The sequence below is a fragment of the Ornithodoros turicata genome, chromosome 1 (assembly GCF_037126465.1).
Source record: "Ornithodoros turicata isolate Travis chromosome 1, ASM3712646v1, whole genome shotgun sequence".
NCBI lineage: Eukaryota > Metazoa > Arthropoda > Arachnida > Ixodida > Argasidae > Ornithodoros > Ornithodoros turicata.
Window position 1 is genome coordinate 58,957,038 of NC_088201.1, and position 15,206 is coordinate 58,972,243.

General features: G+C 45.8%; 2 long non-coding RNA genes across 2 annotated transcripts; both read right to left on the bottom strand.

Annotated features, from left to right (window-relative positions):
* Window positions 1-10,295: 10,295 nt before the first annotated feature.
* LOC135399179 (uncharacterized) lies at window positions 10,296-12,644 on the bottom strand. The gene is made up of 3 exons (XR_010424208.1): window positions 12,517-12,644; window positions 11,122-11,397; window positions 10,296-10,438 (listed from the first exon to the last, which is right to left on the bottom strand). It is a non-coding gene; the product is annotated as an uncharacterized LOC135399179 (long non-coding RNA).
* A 1,617-nt stretch (window positions 12,645-14,261) lies between these two features.
* LOC135399183 (uncharacterized) lies at window positions 14,262-14,911 on the bottom strand. Its single transcript, XR_010424211.1, has 2 exons — window positions 14,876-14,911; window positions 14,262-14,451 (listed from the first exon to the last, which is right to left on the bottom strand). It is a non-coding gene; the product is annotated as an uncharacterized LOC135399183 (long non-coding RNA).
* Window positions 14,912-15,206: the final 295 nt, after the last annotated feature.

Consider the following 15,206-nt stretch of genomic DNA (forward strand, 5'->3'; position numbering starts at 1 on the left):
CTAAAGTCTTCGGAGCTGAAATGACGAAAACACGCTGTCGAGTAGTCTGTCGGAGGCATGGATGGGCAGTATTTAAATACATTGTAATTAAAGTACTATTTAAAATATAAATACCACACGTATTTATATGTTGTATATAAATATCAGTTTTGGGGTGTTTATTCTTGTAAATACGTTATAAACACTTCTAAATATATACTCCTAAAATTAAAATATACAAATAATAATAATAAATAATCAATAAAAATATATACTCCCAAAAATATACTGACTCATGTCTTAAATATGCCGTGCATTTGAGCTTTTGGGAAGAAGGGCGAGTTCAGGCCGCAGGATTTGAGCTAGCCTGCAGGCGAAAAACAATTTCAGATGGCGAGTTTTTCGCTGTTGTTGGACACAATGTAGTAGACAGTGTAGTTACGGTATTTAAATACTGTATTTGTATTTTGTGTTTAAGTACTCATATCGAAAAGTATATATCAAGAGTATTTACACACCCCTTTCAACAAAGTATTTTGTATTTATATTTAAATACTCAAAGAATGTATTTATGCCCATCCCTGGTCGGAGGCCACGGTTCATTATTCGTTCTTTCAGAGAGAGATGCGTAAAAGGTAATCAGCTATTAGATAAAACTATTTAGAGTACACACTGCCATCCGTAAAGCACACCGTATATGAAATGAACCAATCGCAATGAAGTTACTTGTGTCAGGACCCCGCGATATATTTTCAGCCACTTCTCCCGTAAGGCAGTATTGGAGCGGAACTCGTGGAAGGAAGAACTTGGGTCCGACACTGCTTTCTTCGGCTTGCAAAGCGGGATGGTGCAGTAAACCATCACGTCTCACGTCTGACAAACACTGCCCACTGTGTGAAAACTAGCCAAAACCAAATGCGAATGACGGCAGCGACGGTATCCGCATAGCATGTGCGTCGTCTGCCGAGGGTCCCGTATTCAGCGCCAAAAAACGTGCGGCGGCCGCTTGGCCAAACTAAATCAGCGGCGCTGGTGCTAGGTGTGAGTGTTATGGTCGTGTATTATAGAGATGGTCGTGGGTCAGATAGAAACCAAAGAACGCCGTGATGGTCAGTAAGATCCCCTGCAGGCCGAACGTCACACCCCGAGACAAATTCCAACAAGGCTGGCGACGCATAAAACCTATCCATAATGGTACGTACCATTCGTCCCATTTAACGCATTTTCAGCCAATGTGGGGTGCACATGGCAATATGGGGCCCATGTTGCCGACATTTTCCCCATATTGACAAGTTTGAGCCAATATGGGGAAAGTCATTGCCGCCAATGCTCAGCCAATATGGGCCCAGTATTGTGTGCTGCCTGGGACCATATTGTCCAGTTGCATCCAGTATTATTTGGCCGACCGCAATATGTACAGATCACATTTCTAACTTTCATTCAATATTATTTGTTCCACGGCTATATAGACCTAATTGCCCAGTTGCACCCATTATTCGGTCGACGGATATACGTAAACAATATTAGCAGTCTTCAGCCAATAGTCGTTGGTCGGTGGCTATATGTAGCCCATATTGCCCATTTTCATCCAATATCGTTTAGTCGCCAGCAATATGCAGACAATATTTCCAAGTTTCACGGAATATTGTTTGGCCGATTGCTATATGTAAACAATATTGCCAGTATTCGGCCAATGTTCCTTGGCCTGCGGCTATACGTAGACCATATTGCCCATTTTCATCCAATATTGTCCGCTCGCTGGCAATATGTTTCTTTCCAACTTTCATGGAACATTGTTTGACTGACGGCTATATGTAAACAATATTGCCAGTTTTCAGCCAATATTATCTGGCCGACGGCTATATGTGGACCACATTGCCCACTTTGAGCCAATGTTGTTTGGTCACCGGCTATATTCGGACAGTATTGCCCGCTTCCATCCGATATGGTTTGCTCCTCGGCTATATGTAGACCACATTGCTCACATTCAGTCAATATCGCCTGTTTCATGGCTATATGGCGACCATACTTCCACTAGCCAGCGAATATTGACCGGTTGATGGCAACCTTGGACCAACATTCCCATGCAGCAACGATTATTGGAAGAATAATGGTAAACGTGGTAAAACGTGGTACAAACGTTACAGGGTGTCCACGCTAAGTGTGAACAGATATTTTAAAAATATATCAATCACTTTTTCCGAGATGAAATCAATTGCAATATAGCATATGCTGAAGGGCACTCCCTAGGGGGGCATTAACAGACTCCTAAGGCAATGTCTTAATTAACTTTCAATAATTAACTTTTTTAATTATAAAAGCTACGAAGTTGCTCCAATGAGAACAGCTGATCTCTTCGGTCACCAGATACCAAAGCCGTTTTCAGAACAAAAATCCGTTCGATAGATCGTCCGCAAAAAATTCGTGAAGGAATGCCATTTTTTCTTTATTTTATTCATTGCGCATCTCTAGAGACGCGTCTTTCCTTCGCCCCCAATACGAGAGGATGAAAGAGCACACTATCGCCTCTTGCGTCCTGGAAAAAGATTAAAAGAAAACAGAAAATGCAGCCCAAGATAAGCCAGTCGCGATAGAGTCACCCGATAGATTTCTGTTTTTGTTTTGTTTCCGCAAGTTAAAGCTAATCTTCGACGCATGAGGCGGCACTGTGCTCTTTCACTCTCTCACACTGGGGGTAAAGGAAAGCCGCTTCTTTGAAGATGCGCAACAAACCAAATAAAGAAAAAAATGGCGTTCCTTCACGAATTTTTTACGGACGATCCACCGAACATATTTTTGTTCTCAAAACGGTTTTGGTATCTGGTGACCGAAGAGATCAGATGTTCTCATTAGAGCAACTTCGTAGCTTTTATAATTAAACTGTTAATTATTGAAAGTTAATGAAGACATTGCCTTAGGAGTCTGTTAAAGTAGCACAGAAGTCATTTTTAACACCCAGTTTTCTTCCTATAAAACTGTTAAGTAGGCCAGTAAGATGCACCATGCGAAGTAATTTACACCACAGAGTCATAATTATCGCAGAAATTGAATTTAAAATACGCCGCAAAAAGCAATCGTGCGCAACGGTGGTGAAGAGCAGTACCAGCCTGTGATCTGCCTGGAACCTCGCGCTGACGCTATAAGGAGAACGCTCGCTGATTGGCCTAGAGAAATGTCGTCTGCTATTCCGCTGTCGTCTGCTACTCGGCTGATCGGGGTTCTGATAAAGCCTTTCTCCTTTCTCGGTAATGCTTCGGCCGCTCCTTCTATCCCCAATTCTCCGGGAAAACTGGCAAAACAGGTTTACGGCGGCAAAGGGACAATGCGCTGACCCCCACTGACCGGCAAACCAGAACGAGTCTCCTTATGCCGTCATCGGTGACGTGCCATCATATCTCCTCCTCCTCGTTATAGCTGGAGTGGCGAGTTAAGGGTGAACGCGCGGAGCTATGTTTGTGGGAAACAAATTGCACACATCAAAACCTTTCACGCTATTCGGTATAATGACACACACACTTTCATCAGATGTCTTGACCTGAATTTTTTTTGGATGGCCCTCTGTACTCCTTTAATGCCCCCCTAAGGGGTGCCCTTCAGCATATGCTATATTGCAATTGATTTCATCTCGGAAAAAGTGATTGATATGTTTTAAAAAATCTGTTCACACTTAGCGTGGGCACCCTGTATAGGACCGGTACTTACAGTGTCCCGACAATAATGCACCAGAATCAGTGTTGCAGATTTAACGAGTCAAATCGGATTTAAATCAAATCCATGTTTTTCAGAACACCGCAAATCAGATCCAAACCAAGTCGGGATTTAAACTGAGGCGACAAATCAAATCATTTCAAATCCGGATTTGTTTTTGGTGTGCTAAATCAGACCTGGTTTTAAATCCGGATTTATCAAATCATTCAACGAATCCTGGAGCTAAAGTTCCCGAAATAACTGTAGCATGCAGCTGACCATGTCACAAGGTACAATTACTGCATGCATTCGCTGGATAAGACCGTGACATGGTACAAACCCCTATAAATGTCACTTGTAGCGGAGAGTATGAACAGCCTACATAGCGATGCGAAGGTTGAAACTGACATTTTATTTCCACGTGGATATCGGAGTAACATATTTGTCAAATACGCCTACTCGGCACAGTGCCGTGTATGCCAAAGCGAGTCTGGCCATTAGGAGGAGCCTAAAAAAGAGGCTCGACCTGTCAATCAAACTTGGGCGAATTTCATTGGTTATTGTTTTGCATGGGAGCTGCCATGACACCAAATTTTCTCCAATATGGAAGATGGTGCTTGGAACGGCGAAGCGGAGATTTCATGACCAAAAATTTTCACAGACTATTTTAATTTCATACTGTGAGTATATATCCTCATGTACGCATCTGCAAAATCAGCTTCATCTTTCGCTCCGCCATCATTATTTACGCGAAAATGGGTGTTTTCGTCGGTAACGTTAGGCCTAGCTAAGACCGTGATACCAAGAAAACAGCAAGAAGGAGGACCCTTATACGTAGGATTTTGCATTAAATAATTGCATTTTATTTATACATACATATTTACTCATTTTTGATTCGATCTACTTAAATTACGTGATTTAAAACTTCATACCGGCAGTCGTCTGCTACGAAGAAGCGGTTGTACCGCTCTCCTGGCCAATCACTTCTGCCAGCAACCATTTCTGCAATTCTGAGCCTTCCCAACATGGCTCTCTCCATGCAGATGTCGTTGATAAAAGTGGGCGCAAGTGGGCCGTCATTTTGGTCTGTCACCAGCGATATCCGTTTCAATCCGAATCAATCGAGTTTTTCCAAAATGGTAGCACCCAGTAAATAAGGGTGAGGTATACGCACTGGATGGATGTAATAATAGACAACTGTATTTCGACCTGTGATTGGCTAGGTACCTCAAAAAGTGGGTGGAGCTTCGGGTATAGGCAGATCCCATTAATGGCCAGACTCCCTTTGGCATACACGGCACTGACTCGGCACATATGATAAAGTCACCTGTCGGGAATTATGTTACGTTAAATTTGATGGCTGCGTGCTGCACACCCGCAGTCGTATTATAACAAACTCAATGGTACATCCGTCCAACACGCGTAAGCAGTCTTATTCTCTCAGGTTCTTGTTTAGAAAAACCAGCTGCTCCAATGTAGCTGGATGGAGCCTGTTTCTTTTCGCGCGGTCTTGATCAGGCTGGCTGCAGAGAACACTCGTTCAACTGCTCCAGAACTTGCAGGTACTGCAAATACATGTTTCGCTACTTCCGGAAGCGGCGGGTAGCGGGCCGCTGCGGACATCCAATAGCCGAGAGGGGAAACATCATCATCTACGGTACACTCGCTTAAATAGAGGACTATTTCGTCGTTCGTTCTTGCGGTACGAGTTCTGCGGTGGCATCAAGTTGACCATAAACAAGCCACTATGAAAAAAGGCGACAACATTCACATTCCTGTTCCTGTCCCCACGTGCCACGTAGAAGCTGACGTGCCACACATACTCCTTGCCTGCCAGCGGTACGAAGATCACCGGTCGAGTCTTCGGCGCGGCCTTGCTCATCTATGGCAGAAGTGCAAGGGTGCAGGCGAGCTGGTACATGGCTCATCTAGGCTACCGAGAGCTCTCCCTCGCGGTGCTACTTGGCCCTACTCAGCACGTTGAAGTCACGTCTGCGCTGACACGATTCCTTCGGGAATCTATACTCCTGGGCATTCTCTGATACGTCCTATGCGCAAAGATTAGTGAAGGAGCTGTGTATTCTGTATTTTTTTTCATAATTTTCTGTGTCAGCTGCTTGTATCTCTATTTGTTTACTTGATAACTTTTGGGAATAGCAAACCTACACCGTGGCTAACCTTTCCCTTCTCTTTATTGTTACTTTGCATTAAACATAGTCCCCCTGTTCCTGTACACAATGACCTCATATGACTGGTTCTCATGTGCACATTTCGGGACTTATTTGTGCACATGAGAACCAGTCGGGACCCATTTTTGCCGCCCGGTTAAAGAAACATTCCACTGGAACGACCCGTTCCCTAAAGTTTGCGAACCCAAACTATGTGAAGCCTGTTGGGCCCGGGTCGCAGCAGGGGCCCGCTTCTCGGAAGTGCCACACGCAAGAGGCTTGCTCTAGGAATCAGAGGCCTTATGCTTCGGTGATTGCTGGAAGGTCCAGACCAATCAATCACCAATATGTCAATCGTCCGCCTGATGCTCAGGTGCAAGTGCAACGTTCCTCCTCCGCAAGCCCTCCTCTGCGTGCACCTGACAGGGCGGTTCGGCCGGGGTCCAAGGATGGCAGCTCTGAGCCAGTGTTGGCTGTAATCGTTCCTTTAATATTTGCTGCCCTTCGTGCCATTATCCGTTCTCAGCCAAAGTCACAGCGCCTACCGTAGGTGGAAACCCTGCTTTCACTTGAACCGTTGCTTGGTCTTGTCTCACCAGTGTCCTGCCCCACTGCTTGTGATGGGAAGTGAATATGAGAGAACCACAATCTTTCAATGGAACTGCAACGACTTGATGCGGAAGAGACTTTCGGAACTTTGTGTACAGACATCAGTTCCCAATTCTTGCGCTTAGTGAGCCTCGTGTGAGCCAGACGCTTCGGCTGTCTAATTACGCACTGTATACTTCGCAGAGGACTGCGGGGTTCAGTCGGGCTCTGTTGGCTGTGCGGAAGGACATCCCGAAGGACATGCCGTTTGGCGTTTTTCTAGCGATGATGACTTCGAGTTTGTTACTTGCTGTGTCCAACTAGGGAATCAACGTCTGACTGTTGTGAGTGTGTATATTGCACCAAGCGTTCGTATCCCGGAGCGTCAAATGCAAGCCTTTTTCATGTCCCTGCCTTCACCTTTCATCGTTTGCGGAGACTTCAATTCCCATAATGTGTTGTGGGAAAGTACCCATTCAGATGCAAGAGGTCGGTGCATTGAGAGTTATCTCGAGGAAGCCGGGGCAATAAGTCTAAACGACAGGTCCCCGACTTTTTTCCGTGGGCCATCATGTCCTAGTATAGAACACGTCACTAGTATAGTGACATCGGCAACACGCTCGCTAGGTGCAATTTTTGCAAGGGATTTTCGTAACAAGCAAAGCGTGCTAGCGCTTTACAGGAGTTTAGTAAGGTCCAAATTAGAATTCGCGTCCCCTGCGTGGAACTTTCTAAACAGTAAATTATCAGCTAAGATTGAATCAGTACAGAAACGATTTATCAGAACGTTTTTTTTATAGATTTTTCGACAGAAGACATTTTTATGATTACTACTGGATTCTGAAGAAGCTTGACTTGTGTTCTTTAAGTGGTCGCAGAGATATTCATGATGTGTTGTTTTTACACAAAATTTTGAACAGTTCTATTGATTGTCCAGACTTACGTTCATCTGTATCTTTTTGCGTACCCTCTCGCCAACGGAGGAATGCTGATTTGTTTTACGTTGCTCGTGTGTTATTGTCTTCACCCGTGATCAGGAGTGAATTAATGTTTAATACTATAGTATCTAATGAGATTGATATGTTCATGAACATGAATTTTTATCATATTGTTCGAAGTGCTTTTCTGTAACAGTGTTCTGCTTTTTTTCCTGTATGTGTCCCTTTTTTTCCCTGATCCCTTTTTTGCCTGTATGTGTACCATCACAAGGCGCTTTAATGGGCTGTTAATGGGCACAATAAAACCAAACCAAATCAAATCAAATCAAATCAAATCAAAATCATATCAAAGCTGTCTTGATGTCACCTTCTATTCCGGAAGTCAAGCGCGTTACGTGCACTGGATGACGAACGCTGATGCCATGGGCAGCGACCACTTGCTAGTTTCTCATTCCCTCACAGTTAGACGACACCGTAGGGTGCGAGTAGTGGACTGGAATATGTTCAGTGCGCAAGCAGAGATTACTGTTGGATGTACCACCGACGTGGAAAGCTTTCAGGCAGAGATGTCAGCAACTCTCACCACTCATCGAAACTTATCTCTGCTCCGAAACTTCACTCGTCGGTCGATGCGGAGTATGAGCGTCTTCGTGCTCTCCGTCGACGTGCAGAGAGGCGGTTCCGCAGATCTGGAAACCTACAAGACTACCGTGAGGCCTGCAGGATGAAAACTGTCATTCGTGGACACTTAGCCATGTTATCACGCAGAACTTGGAAGTCTTTTTGCGAATCTCTTGATCCGCACGCAACCACGGGGCGTGTCTGGCATCTGGTAAAGTCCTTAGGATCTTTCCCATTTCGGGCGTAGTCTTTACATCAGGGCATCTCGGAAATCGCTGCCGGCGAAGAATTCTGACAGATACTGCTCAAGACTTCAGCAGCTGCTTCCTCTCGCCAGTACCAGCTCGCAACCGAGACAGCTCTCCATGCCGTAGACCTTACGAGAAGTGCAGTTTATCCCATCCTGGACACTGATTTCAACGCTCAGGAGTTACAAACAGCGATCCCGTCGTTTCGCCGGGGGACAGCGCCAGGGCCGGACGGAATAACATACCATGCGCTGGCACGTCTTGGCCCAGTAGCCTTTTGTGTCCTTTTGTAGGTAATTAACAACCTCTGGAGCCTTAGCTTTGCGCCTGAGTGTTGGAAGATGTCTCAAGCTGTGCCTGTTCAGAAGGTTGGGAAGCCTCCGCATGCGGTTGACTCTTTTCGTCCCATAAGTCTCACCAGCTGCCTCTGCAATATCATGGAGCGCCTTGTTCTTAATCGAATTGAGTGGTTCTTGGAATCTCGCAACTGCCTTCCCCGGGCTATGGCTGGTTTTAGGAGAGCACGATGAACTGTGTGTTGACCTCGTCTCATCAGTTGAGGAAGAACGTGAGCAAGGAAGGATTACTGCGACCGTGTTTCTTGATATCAAGAGGGCATATGACACTGCTAGTCACGCTCATGTCTTGCATGGGTTGTTCTCGCTGGGAAGAATGGGCAGAGCGCTACGATGGATTGCCAGCTACCTCAGTGGACGAGCGGTCTTCATGCGTACCAGCGAAGGAGACACACAGAAGTACAGAGTGGCTTCTGGCGTTCCTCGAGGGGGTGTGCTTAGCCACACATTTTTCAACGCCTTGTTGGCTGCCCTCCCATCTCTTTTAGCGCGAGGAGTGCACATTAGCATCTATGCGGATGATATATGTCTATGGTCATCCGGTAAGCAGTGGCCAGCGCAGTGCCCGCGTCTGCAGAACGCTCTCGACATAGTTGCTGACTTTCTGACTTAGAGGGGAATGGGCATCTCGCAGGAAAAGACGGTGTGGTTACGTTTCACAAGAAAACGTCTTCAGGACTTTCATCTTCAAGTCAACGGGCAACGCCTGCGAAGAGTCACTCGTCATCGCTTTTTAGGGATCGTCGTTGACAGATCGCTGTCCTGGTCTGCAGGAGTACGGCACATCAAGGAAAAGACTTACTCTAATGTAATGCGATAATAATAAGGCAGTTCTGGGCTGGGTGACGCTTACGTTTACAACCATTCGCCTCGATCAACATATCCTCATCACCACCATCCTCAACTGTCTCCAGGTCGATGACCAACCTACCAGAACCAGAAGACGCGACGCTTTAGATATTTTGCTTCCCAAACTAGACGAGATTTCTTGTGGTACCAGCACAATCGTTAGCGTCATCCCCACTGACTACAATAGTTGACACGGAGACGCTTCCTTCACCGCTGCTACACAAAACAGCTGCAGGAACCGTCTCTTCTTAACGTCAGCTATCTCCTCAACCACGTCACTAACGAACACTGCGGGCGTTGCAGGAGCCCTCGGCGGCACACTACCACCAACCACGCGAGATGCCCATATCGTCACCTCCGTAACGTTTACACAACGCGTCAGTGAGCAATGAGCGCAAACAGGCGCTACAGACTCTTTCCGCATGTGACCTTCGGTGTTAACGGCGTAGACCGTTCAAAGCTCTCCAGGGGAGGGAATTGGTAGCATATGCGGCGTGGTTTAAATATGAAGCACAACGGTGTTGGCACTTCTCGAGAGTATACGATGGGACGCTGCACTTCAGTGCGATAGCAATGTGGCAATGTTTTAGAAGTTGTCTCTATTGTTTACTCAAGGATACAAATAGGCAAGATATGGATAACAAGCGGGCTAAATGGTTAGGGAACGTTTAGGAAGATGAGTACACAATCTTATATGGCTCATCTCATAGAGTCCAATACAACAGCGTACACACGCACGCTATCAGAATATGAGATTGTACTGAAACGACTGTGCATTCACCCAAAATAGATTCACAACAGACTCAACAGTACATTTATGTAGGTTATTATGTATTCATCTGGTTAACAGGTGAGCCGAAATAGAGGTGTGAGGTATGTTTATTTACAAGAAGTGTGTACACGAAATCAGCATCCTCCATTTTCACCATCCTTCATCCTTGAGTCTTTAAGAAAGACGGCGTCTAACTGGGCACTGCAAGAGGACTTCCCATGTCTTTGTTCATCTAGGTTATAAAAAGCAAGACATTCGTTAGAGTGTGTACACCTCGGTCAAATGAATGTACATTTCTCTCCAAAAATAGCGTACGGCACGCGATATTGGCGAGTTTTAGTATGTCGTACGCTATGGCCTTTGCGTACGCAGGAGATACCGTTGATTGTCCTGCGCACGCGCAGGACACAAGCTGAGCTTTGAGCATTGCGAAGAACCACCACGCTATCCCTTACGTACGCTATCGCCTTCACGTACATAAGGGCGCATAAGGCATAGCGTTGGTGGTTCTGCGCACGCGTAAAACATAGAGAGTGCTTTGCACAATGCGCAGACCCACAACGCTATCCTTTACGGCGTACGACACACTAAACCTCACTATTAAAATATACATCAATTTTGATACCCTGTACAGTAGCACAATGGGCACCGTGTCTTGAACATATTGTCGGCGTTACTTCCCAGACTGAAACTCCACGGCATATGAATTATAATGAATAGATTGCTTGGTGCTTGCTTACAATTACTTCCCTACAGAGCCTGTGCAACATATTCATGGTCTAAGCTATTAGCAAGAGCAACGTAATTCAGATAAACATTCGGTTTGCTTGACACACGTTGCCTTCTTCAGCGCTGCCACACTACGCAACAAGTGGACGCGTTGTGAACGCTTTTCTAACAACATAATATACTGACCTATCGCCCGTGCCAACCGTGACTTCCGAAGCCGCCGAATCCCTTGAGGCCACCGCTGAAACCATGCCCGTAACCACCAAGGTGTCCGCCGCCGCCGTGAAGCTTCTGCACGTGATGAACGGTTTTCACCAAATATGTCGGTCCTCGAAGGGCATGCACCTGATGGCCATGGCCACCGCCAAATCCCCCATGGCCAAGAACGAGGCCACCGCCATGGCCGCCAAACCCACCAGCCACAGCTCCGCCTAAGAGGCCGACGGCAAAGAGAAACACAACCTGCAAAAAACGTGAGGGGAATGAATGAAATAAAGAAAAAACAGCGGTGTAAAATAAGGGAGAGGGTGATTTCTCCGGAGGTTGATCTCCATTTGTGTGTAAAAGAATGAAAAGGTACGCAAGCGTATTATACGACATTTCTAAGCGTTTCCAGTCAGTCGTTCAATATAATGTGCTTAATTGTATACATGCATGCATACGTTTATTTATAGCATACGAGGAGCGTTCAAGCCAACCCTTTATGTTCCCGTCCAGAGAAATGAAAAAGAAAAATAATTTAAAGTGGAGGGTACATGTTTCTATCGCCCTGTGGATATCTATCTGGATCACCCGGCATAAAATGTAGCATAGGTGGTGACCTGAGATTGACAGCGTATTGTCCTTAATTTAGTAGTGAGTTTTAATATATCGTACTCTGTCGCCTTTGCGCACGTAAGGAATAGCGTTAGTAGCTCTGCGCACGCGCAATACACAAACTTACCCACCACGCTATCTCCTGCGTACGCAAAGGCGACAGCGTACGTTATACTTACGTTATACTAAAACACACTAGTGTTTGAAGAAAGGATGAAAGCAGATTCATTGAAAAATTTCAGCAAACTAGTGTTACGACAAGGCTCTTGTGTTCAACAATGCATTCTACCCCGAAGTTTTCGCGCTTCTGGTTGATAGCTGGAACAAGTGCCTTTCCGTCGGTAAAAGCTATGTGGAAAAAAAATTAAGGCGTAGATATGCTCACTGCATCATTCCTAGCTTTTTCTAAATGACCAAGTCACTATTTAAAAATTAAAAAACGCTGACAGTATTGTGTAAATACTTAGTTGAATACTTAGTTAAAGAACTTGTAATTTATCGAATTCACTACGCAGGAATTATATCGATATGTCGTGTTTTATTTTGTTTTTCGAAGCGTGTGAGCGCCTCGGCAATCGTGTTTTACACTCCGTCTACCCCGACATCCCTCTCGCGGTTCGAATATATCCATTATGTGCCTAAAGTCAGCCGTCTCGTGGTTATTTGGAGGGCTCAGAAGCAATACATAGTCGCAGTGTGCTAAATAGCAGCAAGGCATCCGAGTACTCTGCGCGCTTTCCTGGACTACCGTACCAACGTACTCACCAGCTTGTTCATCCTATATGCTCAACGATGCAACTGACATACACCTTCGCTGGTAGCCGCACCTTTTATATTAGTCGGCAAGACGGGTAGCGAAAATCTCATTTCCTTGACATTCACCCGTTTGACTAGTTCGGCATGCGAGAATTTTTATCTTTTTGCGTTTCCAGGCTTATCAGGAGATGCACGAAATGAAAGGAAAATGGAGACGGTACATTTGATGCTCGTATAGCTGGCCGGTATCTGTTAGCCCGCGATTGTTCCATTCAACCCAGTTAATAGCGAATGAAGATTGATAAAAAAAATATCTCGCCTTGAACAAAAAGTACTTCATGGTGAATGTTCCAAAATAGCTTCGTGTTACACTGTGAAAGGATCAAGCTAAGCAGTTTTTCCTTCCAGCCTTTATTAGCAACCAATGAACCGGTATGCAAGGGATACGTCATTTTGGAGTCTGTTTTTAACAACAAAAAAGGGTAAATTTATTGGAAGGATTTAAATCCAAATGAAAGCCATGTGGGTTTGATTGACGGCCAACTGCAAATCGTACTCATCAATTAATGGGTATAGGATTTGGATTGAATCATTCTTCGAATCAGAGAGTCGAACCGAAACGTTTACCGGTTCGGTTCGGGTTCAGGCTCGACGATAAGTGTTCAGTTCAGGTTCAGCTCCGGAAGGCAACTATAATGGTTCGAACCGGGTTTTCCCAAACGGTTCGGTTCACGAACCGGTTCTGTGGCTACTGGTGGCAATGAAGCACAACAGGCAGGTTAAAGCACATTTCCGTTCGTAACGTACAGTGCTTGAAGCAGACAGGAAGGCGCGAACGTCGTTCAAGATCTTGAAAAATTCTGCGCGATATGAAAGCCAAGATTAGTAGTGGTTACGACAGGAGCATAACCATGAATTACAGGTTTGGGTTGACTTCCCCAGCACGTCGCTCATGTCGCGTTCGTTAACTAACCCACCTGATTGTTCGCAGAATCTCGGCAGGAATATAACAGTCCACCAAGCCTGCCACCTTAGCCTAAGTCATTTAGGTCATTGAATTATTGATTACCAGTCAGTAGACGCGAATACACGTTAAGCAGCGAACGACGTTTCATGCTAGTTGGATTGGCTCATTTTCGCTCGCAGGCAGTGGGGGTTTTAGCGTTTTTAATTAAGTTGGATTGGAACGGTGCGACTCTGAGCCCGTGGTCTTAATGTAAAAAGCGCGTTATAGTGTTATCACTGACCGCCACCGTGCTACCATTTGGCCCTAGAGTGAAGTGTCTGTGGAACAAAGACAGAGCACGGACAAGAGCAAACAGAGAGTTCGACTCATTTTCAACCCATGGGCGATTCTTAAATACTATGTCAGTATGATTGTTTTTACCTCTTTTATTTCAAATGCACAAAGAAAACCATCTCGATATGTTCTTTTCATTCTGACCAGCATAAGTGTGGCTGACCCTTTATTTTTTAAGGGGCTTATGTAAGCTCACGCGCTCTATGTGTCAGCGATCAGTTCAGTAGTAGTGTATCAGCTCAACTAGCCGGCAAGTCACATCTTCGTCTGGACGCCATTAATGAGCAATTAGAGCTAATTGGGACCCCCCACATTAATCAGGACCCACCAGGGAGTCATTACACTAATTGGGGACCATCTAAGACACGTCCAGACGAAGATGTGACTTGCCGGCTAGTTGAGCTGATAAAAAAATAAAAAAATAGGTAGAAAATAAAATGAAAAGATAGAAATAGAGTGGAGAGAAGGAGTTTAGTTGAAGATCAACGACGTCATCTTGAAGAAAGCGGCCCGGAACGGCCGCTGACCGTCGCTGGGCGACGGAGCACAGAGGCAGGTTGCAAAGCATCGCAGCACCAGTTCCGCACATCCTGTGACGTCAGCTGTGACGTCATCATGGCATGTCTGGGCAAGATAGGACAGCTCTGGACATGCAAGGAGAAAAACACTCGTAATACAGAGGCTGGGAAAGCAAGAGTATGCAAACCATCAATAGCTAACAAGAAAAAACAATTAGTTACACAACAAATGAGCCCACCAGAACAGGAGCGCAGAACCATGCGACTGCTCCATCCGAGAGGCAGGCAGAGAACTGACTCGTAATGGTTTTTTTCTCCTGTATAAAGCCCCGCAGCTGCACCCCCTAGCGGTTACTTTCTCAACTAATCTCACAACAAAATTATTAAGAATCACGCCAGCGCTACTCCCGGTCCCAAGGCAGAAGATGATAGAAAATGGCGGGAATGCCCGGACAACAGCAACCAGCACCCGACGTGCACGGCACGAAAATCGCAAACAAAGCGGGAACAAAGTTGGCGAAATCATTAGTTACACAACAAATCACCTCACCACAGTAGGAGCGCAGACCGATGCGACTGCTCTCGTCCACAGCCAGGGATCAAGTGACGACGGAGCGAACGACCGCACGTCTTCTCCCAACGAGAGCCAGAGGTGGACTGACGTAAGCGCCACTCTACGGGTGCTACGCATGCGCGCGCTCGTAGCGCCCTCTGCGCGCTCCTACCGCCACCTGCGAGAGGCTAAGAGAGAAGAGCATTCCTGCGCCCCCTGCTGGCCGTTCTCATTGGTCCAGACATCATCCTATTGTCTCAGGGCTACACTGTTTTTTCCACTAATGCTCCTTTGGTCAATCTACAATGAAGCCACAGTATGACGTCAT